The following is a 10,205-nucleotide window of genomic DNA, read 5'->3' on the forward strand; positions in this document are numbered from 1 at the left end:
TATTATCTTTTGAATAGTATCAGAATGTCTTTTGCGTATTTCTGCTCGGGTTTCTGTTTGTTTTTGTATGTGTGTGTGTGCTGATCCTGGGGTTTGAACTCAGGGCCTGGGTACTTCCTTGAGTTTCTTTTGCTCAAGGCTAGCTCTCTACCATGGGGCCACTTCTGGCTTTTTCTGTGATTAACTGGAGATAAGAGTCTCATGTATTTTCCTGCCCAGGCTGGCTTTGAACCCTGATCCTCCAGATCTCAGCCTCCTGAGTAGCCAGTATTATAGGCATGAGCCATCAATGCTTGGCTACTTCCATTTTTTAACAGACACTGACTTTTCTATTTTGTTACATTACCAAAGTTAAAATAAGATTTCTTCCATACAGGACTTCTCAGACTCTTGAATATGATCACATGCTTATGAGTCTCTGCAGAGGAGAGCACGTGCGTAGAATTATACAAACAGATTTGAAGGGATGCTGCCATTTTGTTCTAAAACCAATTGCCACCTTGCGTGCCTTGCCTCTCCAAACTGCATCGTGGAGAATGGTAATTGTCTACATTACCCAGAGCTCATGACAGAGGATAGCTTTGTTATTTTCCACTGAGAATTTGAGCAAAGTTGAGGGTAGTTTTGGACTTGATTCTTCCCAATGTCAATGTCAACTTGCTGGGTTTTTTTTAAAACTTTTTTTTTCCACTTTTTTTTTGGGTCCGGTCATGGGGCCTGAGCTCTGGGCCTGGGTGCTGTCCCTCAGCTCTTCAGCTCAAGGTTAGCACTCTACTATGTGAGCCACAGCGCCATTTCCAGTTTTCTGCTGGTTTATTGGAGATAAGAGTCTCACGATGGGCTGGGAAGGTGGCTCAGTGGTACAGCACTTGCCTTGCATGCATGAGACCCTGGGTTCGATTCCTCAGCACCACATAAGCAAAAAGAAAAAAAAAGCCGGAAGTGGTGCTGTGGCTCAAGTGGTAGAGCGTTAGCCTTGAGCTGAAGAGCTGAGGGACAGCGCCGAGGCCCAGAGTTCAGGCCCCACGACTGGATCCAAAAAAAAAAAAAAAGAGTCTCATGGCCTTTTCTGCCTGGGGTGACTTTGAACCATGATCCTCAGATCTCAGCCTCCTGAGTAGCTAGGATTACAGACGTGAGCCACTGGCGCCTGGCTAGTGACCTACTTTTGCTAGTCTCTAATTACACCAGGGTAGGGGAAGCTCCAGATGTCCAGTTTAACCCAACCCATCCTTCTCCATCCTTCTTTACTCTCCTCTCAAACAACATGGATTCTTCTAGAACACACATGGAACCTACATTATGGACCCCAAGACTCAAACGGTAAGGAATTCAAGCCTCTATGTTTCATTGCAGGCATGTCACTGATCTTTGAAATCAGCCAACCCCAAACCTGCTGAAGGGGTTGGAGAGAGAAGATTCCAGACAGGGGCAGGAGCCTCTCCAGCTCCTTCTTGCCTCTGTTGCCTTTTCAAGGGGGTGAACTGCACAGGTTGCTAAGTCTTGATGTGTTTGCCATGCCCCATTTATAAAGTCTAACCAATCCATATTGATTCCAATCCATATTGATTTGGAAGTATTTTAATTAGCACATAGGAAGGGCGAATTTTTGATCTGCCCAAGGAAAGATTCTAGGAAAAACCAACAACCCCAAAACAGCAATGGATGAAAAAGTGCGAAATGGACCACACCAGGCTCTCTCTGCTCTGGAACCATGGCTACTCCATTAAATTTACACATTCACATCAGACAACATCTAATGTATATTTAATCAGCGGGATCCTAGGACTGGCCATGCTACTTCTAACGTCTGTAACGAGATACTTGAAGTTCACGAAGCAAACCCTGTAAACTTCAACTACTGTAAAATGATAAAAGTTTAACATAAAAATGGGAAATCTTTAAATGGCTGTTTTGTTCGATGTTAGTAACAGACAAGCCTGCCACACAATGGAACTGTGTAACTGCTAGCAGCAGGCATTCCAGGAAGATAAAATAAACTGGCTTTATGGACCCAAGGAATTGATTTTTAATGAGATTCTGCTTGGCGGTAATGGCATCCTGAGAGGGTGATCCAGTTTCCATGGCCTCTGGTATACAGTTATAAGGTGTGGAGCAGGGACTTGGTTACATGCCTGCATGTTTGCTCTTTTAGCATATGAGATTAAGTAAAATTAGGATGCTGTTCTGAGACATTCTCCAGAAAGGGCATGTGTGTTTATTCCTGCTGCAACTGCTTTTCCTAAGACATTCATTCTCTGCTTATAGATCCTGAATTTTAGAGGGCTAAGCCCTTTAAGTTACATGCATGTGTTTGTCTCTCTCTACTAGTGCCTACCAATCTATAAATTACTAGATGGACTCAGATAATTCTTTTACATTCCAGTGACCTGGGTTCCCCGTTGATGTTTGCATTTGCATATAACTGTGTATGGCAATGGCTGCAGATGACAGAATGGAAAAGATGGCATGAATCTTGCCTCTGTCCCTTTCTAGCTATCTGGCCTTCTGCATTTAAACTCTCCCAGCCCCAGCTTTCTCTTTGATAAATGTGGATAATAACATCTGTTTCATGGGCTGGTAGAAAAGACAAAACAATGTAGAGATGCACAATAATTGAGGCAGATCTTAGCAATGTAGCATTAAAGGCAAAAAGTACAGCATTGTTTCATAAAGTTAAATGACATTGAACTCTGTGTGTTTGAGAGCTCTTATGGCATCAATAAAATCATGTGTAAGGGGCAGGAATGTAGTTTAGTGGTAGAACATCTGCCTGACATGAGCACCACCAAAAACTCTGTGTGTGTGTGTGTGTGTGTGTGTGTGTGTGTGTGTGTAAAGAAACAATAAACACACAGAATGATGACTGGGAATGGAAATGGGAAAATAGGAGAGAAGATCACAGAAAGACATAACGGATTATAGTTAAGGTGTTCATGTTTGCTGGTAAACACGTGTGTATATATTATGAATTATAATAACAACTATCTAACCAAATAAAACTAGCTATGAGCCAGGTGCCAGTGGCTCACACTTATAATCCTAGCTACTCAGGATGCTGAGCTCTGAGGATTGCAGTTCAAAGCAAGACAGAGCAGGAAAGTCTGGGGGACTCTTACCTCCAATTAACCACCAGAAACTGGAAGTGGCACTGTGGCTCAAGTGGTAGAGTGCTAGCCTTGAGCTGAAGAGCTCAGGGACAGTGCCCAGGCCCAGAGTTCAGGCCCCACAACTGACCAAAAACCAAAAACCAAAACCAAAACTAGTTATGCATGGCCCAAGGATGAGAACATGTCACAAACCAAGAAAAATAATTAATCTCACTCTGTTCAGTGGGATTAATTAATTAAGGAAAAAGAAGATTAACTGAGATCATGTATTATAAAGGGATCCATACAGTATTGAGCTTTAGCAAGCACTCAAGAAAAGTTTAGATAGCTGGGTAGGCATTTCTCTTCCATAGTTAATTTAACTTAATTAGTTTTTCGGGCAATATCAGTTTCCTCAGAATCCCCCAATTTCCCCCGGGAAGTTCTTTTGTGCCCTTCACCATCAATCGCTCTGCCAGAGGTAACTGTTTTCTTCTTTTATGCTAGGTTAACTAAACTCGTTCATGTATAGCTGTTCTATAAAAATGAATCACAATGAATGGATTCTTTTATATCCAGCTTTCTTTGACCAACACAATGTTGTTGTTGTTTGAGATTCTTGCCATTGTGGCATATTAGCATTTCATTCCTTTTTTTAAATTTCAAGGTGATGTGTGCATTTGATTGTCCTTCTTCCTTCTATGCATGGCTATTGAGGTGTTTTTTCCCCCCAGTTTGGAGCTATTATGAATGATGCTGTTACATTCACTGGGGTGTGAACTCAGAGCTTCATACTTGCTAGGCAAAGTACTTCCCTGCTAAGTCACATTATCAGCCCTCTTACACACTGGCTATTTGAGACATGGTCTGTCTTTATTTCCCCCCCTGGGAGAATCCTTGGACTGTGGCCCACTATTGTAGCTGAGATGACAGTTGTGAACTACCATGCCCAGCTTTCGCCATTGAGATGGAGTTTCATGAACTTTTTTTTTGGGGGGGGTGGCGGTGGCACTGAACCTGTGATCCTTCTGATCTTCCCCTTTCACATAGCTAGGATGACAGATGTGTGGTGCTACACCCAACTTCTTTTTTTTTTTTAATTTTATTGTAAACGTGTTGCACAGAGGGGTTACATAAGTAAGGCAATGAGTACATTTCTTATAGAACATTGTTACTCCCTCTTTTGTTTTTCTTTCACTTTCCCTCTCTCCATCTCTTCCCCCCAAGTTGTAAAGTTCATTTCCAACACAGTGTCTTTCTTATGAGTATCGATCTTGCATTGGTTCACGGTTTGTCCTTTGTCTTACCATTTTGTTGTTCCCCTTTCCTTCCCCAAATCAGACAAACAAGCACATACAAGACACAGGGTACTAAAATTAAAAACAGTACAGGAAAAGTGACCAAAAGGAAAGAAAAAAGAAATAACTTCACACAGTATATTAAAAACAACAACAACCTCTTGTTTCCATATCTTGGAGCTCACTTTGATTAGCATTATTTTTTTTGAATTTTTATTTTATTGTAAAGATAATGATTGGCATCATTTTATATGGTCATATGTACATAGCTATTGAGCTATTGTGTCCTCTGCTAGGACTATCCTAGACATATGCTAATTATTACAAATGAGGGAAATCATTGCACCTGTTTCTTTGGATCTGGCTTACTTAACTTAATACGATTTTTTCCAATTTCCTTACAAATGGGGTGATAGCATTCTTTCCGATGAAAGCATAGAATTCCATTGTGTGTGTGTGTATGTGTGTGTGTGTGTGTATGTGTGTATCACGTTTTCTTGATCTATTCATCTACTGAGGAGCATCTGGGTTGGTTCCATATCTTAGCCATAGCTAAGTAAATAGCATAGTAAATAATGCTGCAATGAACATAGTTGCACTGGTAGCTTCAGTGTGGCCTTGTTTGTGTTCATTTGTATACCCAACTTCTAATTAAATAGTCTTAGCTGAATGCCCAGCTGGCCTCAAACCATGATCTTCCTGATATCAGCCTCCCAAGTAGGATGACAGGTATGAATCACTGGTATCTAGCTTGTGTGATTGTTTTTCTCATTTAAGTTTTTTCCTATGGGTATTGTGACAGTAAGCTAACATATGAACTAACTTTATTTCTCTCAATTTAGCTTCCCCTAAGCCCCTAAGAATTTTTTTAACCATCCCCCACATATGCAATTATGTGATTACTTTTGTGGCTATATCTTTTAATTTCTCTTGGGTAATACCAAAGAGTGGAATTGCTGAATTGTGAGGCAGATGTCTGCTTATCTCCATGAGAAACTGCCTAAGTGGTTGAAGCATTCCAAATCCTCAATTCTGTAATGTTGAACTGCCTTAAGAAGCCACACCAGCAAGGATCAACTTGTGTCAGGTCCATTTTTTTTTTTTTTACCAATGCTTACAGAATTCCTAAGCCAGGCAAAATAAATTTTAAAAACAATATGGATGTAAATGGCAACAGATGAATTTAGGCTTGTCTAATGGTAGAATGTACAAAACCAGAGAAGAAAGAACATTTCCCCAATGATTCAGACCACAAAATGAATCATTTTGAAGAATACTACTTGGGTGAAGTTCAAGGCTAAATCATATATGTTCTCTGGCTTGGTGGGTGCCCTTTTTTTGCTTTTGGCCTCAGCAGCCAGATTGAATCATTGTTTGGGGGAATGGGTAAGTGAGGGATGGTAGAGACATTAATTGCTTTCCATTGGCTAGTTGATTTGGTTGTAAAGCGAAATGCCTGCCCTCATCCCAAAGAGCTTACATCTGTTTCTCATACAGCTCAGCCACCCATGCTGCTTAGCTAGCCCCTACTGCTAGCCAGGCTACCACTTTATTGATTTCTTTTCCCCTGCTCTTTTAAAAAAAGATGAAAGTTCCTAAAAGCTTTTGCTTGCAAGTGTGTGTGTATGTGTGTGTGTGTGCGTGTGTGTGTGTGCATGTATGTGTTTGTACACATGTGTGTACTGGTAATTGTAATGGTTCCAGTCAGTCAACGAAGCAGCAGCTGGATGAGCCATCCTAGGTGGTTGTTGGGTTTTATTTTGGGGGGAACCAATTACTCTCAGGTTACGTACCCCCAGTGGTGAAGCTAGCAAAAACATAACAATTAGTACGTGATGACAACAACTTAAAGATAATTAGTTGACAATGAGTTGGGACCTCATTCACCTCCTTAACACCTTATGATTTGTGATTAGAATGAAATACTTGAAGGTCCTTTGAAGGGCATCTTGCCTTATTACCAGTTAGGGATGTAAGAACCTTTGCTATTTTTTCCACTATGTTTTCCACTATGCTGTGACATCAGTAATGGTTATCTCAAAGGTTATCATGATTCTGTGAAAATCAATAGATCGAGAGGTTGTGCTTTTATTCAGAACTTCTTACTTCTTTCTCCAACACTTTTCACACCTCAGCATTTTTAACTAAGTAGCATGTAAAGCTTCTGATGCCATCCCTTTTGTTCTCACAGATTATATGGATGGATAAAATTCACTGTGATGCTTACTGAAATCAGTTCAGCTGAAAGTTTAATGACTAGAGATTTCCACTAGGAGAATTCATAGGTATGCCTCTGCTCAGATGAATAGAGATGAACCCGGGATATGTCTTACACCTGCTAGCCACAGGCTTCAAGAAACATCTGATGTTTTTTTCACTTTGCTTGATGGGCCTTCCCTAAACCTTTACTAGATGGATGAATTGATGCCGAGATTCTACTGTCCTCTAGAATGTATTCAATCTCACGCTGCCTCCAAAATAGACACAACTTAAATCACAAGGGATAAAATCCATGCTTCTGTCTTTTGTCTTTAAATGTTAGGAAAGTAATTCCACTGCTTCTGGAATAATACAGTTACATTACAGATTAAAGTTCAAATATTAGGCAATAGTCTAATATTTCAGAAGGACAGAAATTAGCTTTAAGTTTATTACAAATTATTAATCATCTATAAAGCTACAGTCTGGACATTACTTGAACTATTTAGGTATTGGATCAGTTGTGTTAGATATTCTAATCATTTATCCACTGTGATGGTTCCACTGTAAAAAAAAAAAAAAGCAAAAACTACTGAGTTTGTCCACTTACATGGTGAATATTCCTTGGAGAATATGGTGACATTTATGACTCTTCTGATACAAAAAAGAGCTCTAGTCATGTGTGTCCCAAATGTATTGGACTTTTGCATTGTAGATAAGTGTTTTCATACCAACTTTAATGGAGGGATGATTTTAATCTTCCAACATATTGATGATTATTCATCTATATCAAATGAAGGGAAAATGGACCAATTGCAGACAAAACATAGTCAAATTAGAACTTAGATTTGAAAGAACTACCTTAGTTTCTTAGAAAGCTAAGCAAGGGGAAAATGCCTTGTTGTACAATAAGGATCAAGTGTACAGTGGGTATTTATTGCAAAGATGGATTGACCAAAGCTCTAGGTAAGTGTCTCACAGAATCATCCACATGACTCCTTCTTCAGCACTGATGCCAGTTAAAAATGCTTATTCCACTGCCTCATGCTTGTAATCCAACCTACTCAGAAGTCTGATATCTGAGGATTGTTGGTTTGAAACCAGCCCAGACAGGAAAGTCCATAAGACTCTTATCTCCAATTAACCACCAAAAAGCCAAAAAATGGAGCTGTGGTTCAATTGCTAGAGAGCTAGTCTTGAGCAAAAAAAAAAGTTTAGGGATAGCACCCAGGCTGGCAGTTAAAGTCCTAGAAACAGTGCGCACACACGTGTATGCACGCACGCGCATGCACGCACGCGTGCGCACACACACACACACACACACACACACGACACACAAAATGCTAGTCCTAGGTCCCACACCACCTCTGAAGACTAGATCAACATCTCCTTCCACAAGAGCTTAGATCCTGCATTTCAGTTTACCAAACTCTCCAGGTAATTGTAATGCTCAGTTAACTGTGTGAATCTGTCTCTTCCACTCTTATTCATGTAACCACTTGGGCAAAGCACTTGATTTATATAGGTATCATTAGTCAGTCAATATGAATAGACATCTTCTATAAATGCCCGAAAATGCTTTTGATAACTCCAGTAGAGACTGGGCCTGTCAGCAGAGAGCACAGTGGAAGGCAGCTGCAAACAATTGTCACTCTACTCCACTTAGCGTCAGAAGGCCACTTTAGATCAACCCATCACATTGTTTCATTTTTTTGGTACTTAGTCATTTGTTACAATAAAAATTAAGTTACAGGAAAGGAACACTGTGACAGGATAATGGACTCTCACTCAGAAGAAACCAGCCTGCCTCCAATGCATCAGGGCATTTATAGTGCATTAGAAGACTTTCCAGTGACAACATCATTCCTTGGGGTGGGGGCGGTGTGGGGGAGCAAGAAGGAAAACCAGATTGAGAGGGAAGGAGGAATTTACTTGAGAAACTTGGCAAAAGTAAAATAAAAATAGAACCCAACAGTGGTTTAAACTGCTGTGCTCAGCAAAGGACAAGCAAAGAGCTGACCGACTCTGAGATGAGCATGCCAACGCGTTGAACACTTCCCTTATTTCACCTTGTATCTCAGGAGCCATTAGTGGATGGCTTCAGCGGTAAATAGAAAGGCATGGGATGAGCATGCCAACGCGTTGAACACTTCCCTTATTTCACCTTGTATCACAGGAGCCATTAGTGGATGGCTTCAGCGGTAAATAGAAAGGCATGGAGAAAAGGGGTAAGGTTGGGCAAATTTAAAATGATCAAAGCCCACAAAAGATTTTGCAAATATAAAAGTCCTGAAGAGAAAAAGCTTAATAATAACATTTGTGCAGTGGATGAGGCCAAAGTTATCTATATTGTCTGGGTATTTTAATTGGAGGATTGAAGTATCATTATGAAATCATAAGAAATCTATGTCTGCGTTCTCATAAAAGTAAAAATGGTTATTTGATGTTGGAAAGTGGTGTTTTGAAATACTGAAGCAGAAGGAATGTGGCACTGGGTAGGTAGGTCTGCCAATTTAGACTGGGAACTTAATAACTGTATAGTATTTTTATGATTATATACTGCACTATATTAAGCCTGGGGCGGAGGGTGGGGTGGGGGGGGGAAGGCACCAGAAAACTTGGGATAATGGGAGCAATGTCTTAACTTGGTGACTATTAAAAGATAACATTTAAAAAATATACTTTTTATATTAAAATAACAGTATTTCATAAATACTGGATAGCTTTTTGGGTGGGTCCAGTTTTCCCCCTTAATAAAATCTTTGATTCATTTCAGTACCTACTTGAACAAAGCCCTGTGTGGTCTCATTTTCTTTCTCTGTCAATCTTTGCTATTTCCAGGATGAAAGGTAGTGTTGACCATAAACATGGTTTCCATCACACATTTCTAATTTTAACCTATTTGTCTTAAGTTTGATTTACATTGAGTCAGGAGCAAATGAACTATTGTGAGCTTTTATTGAAAATTAATTAGGTGGCTAAAATGCCCTTGGCAGAGATGCTGCCAGGACACATTTCTCTCTGGATCACCAGCCTTCTCCAGTTAAAACACCTAGCAACTTAAAAAAAAACCCATAAAACCAATGATATAATTAGTTCCAGAGTGGAACTTAATCTCTTTGAAATCAGATGCCCTCTTGTAGCGCTGAAGAGTCCTGCTGGAGCAAGCATTCTGTGCTATCAGGGGATTTTCCTGGGGAAAGAAAGGGTAGCTCATTCTGGCTGACTCACCTCCTGTGACTTACAAAGGGTGTCCTTGTGGGTCTAAGTATAGGCAAGGAGAAAGAAACTGGATCAATAATACTATTACTAAGACTGGTGGTAATCATAATAGTAACAAGTTGCCCCCATTGGAAAATAGATTCAATGAATGTGTGTGTGTGTGTGTGTGTGTGTGTGTGTGTGTGTGTGTGTCTGTGTCTGTGTCTGTGTGTGTGTGTGTGTCTGTGTCTGTGTCTGTGTGTGTGTGGGGGGGGGGGGAGAGAAAACACTATAGTTTGGCAAATCCAGGATGTAAATGTGATTTATTGTAAATAGTTCCACAACATTAAAATGAGTTTTTATTTTCTATGTATGCTGCTTCAAAGAAGAGCTCTGTGGGCTCATAAAAATGCAGAGA

The sequence above is a fragment of the Dipodomys merriami genome, unplaced genomic scaffold (assembly GCF_024711535.1).
Source record: "Dipodomys merriami isolate MVZ:Mamm:240054 unplaced genomic scaffold, mDipMer1.0.p SCAF_1, whole genome shotgun sequence".
In the NCBI taxonomy this organism is placed as follows: Eukaryota; Metazoa; Chordata; class Mammalia; order Rodentia; family Heteromyidae; genus Dipodomys; species Dipodomys merriami.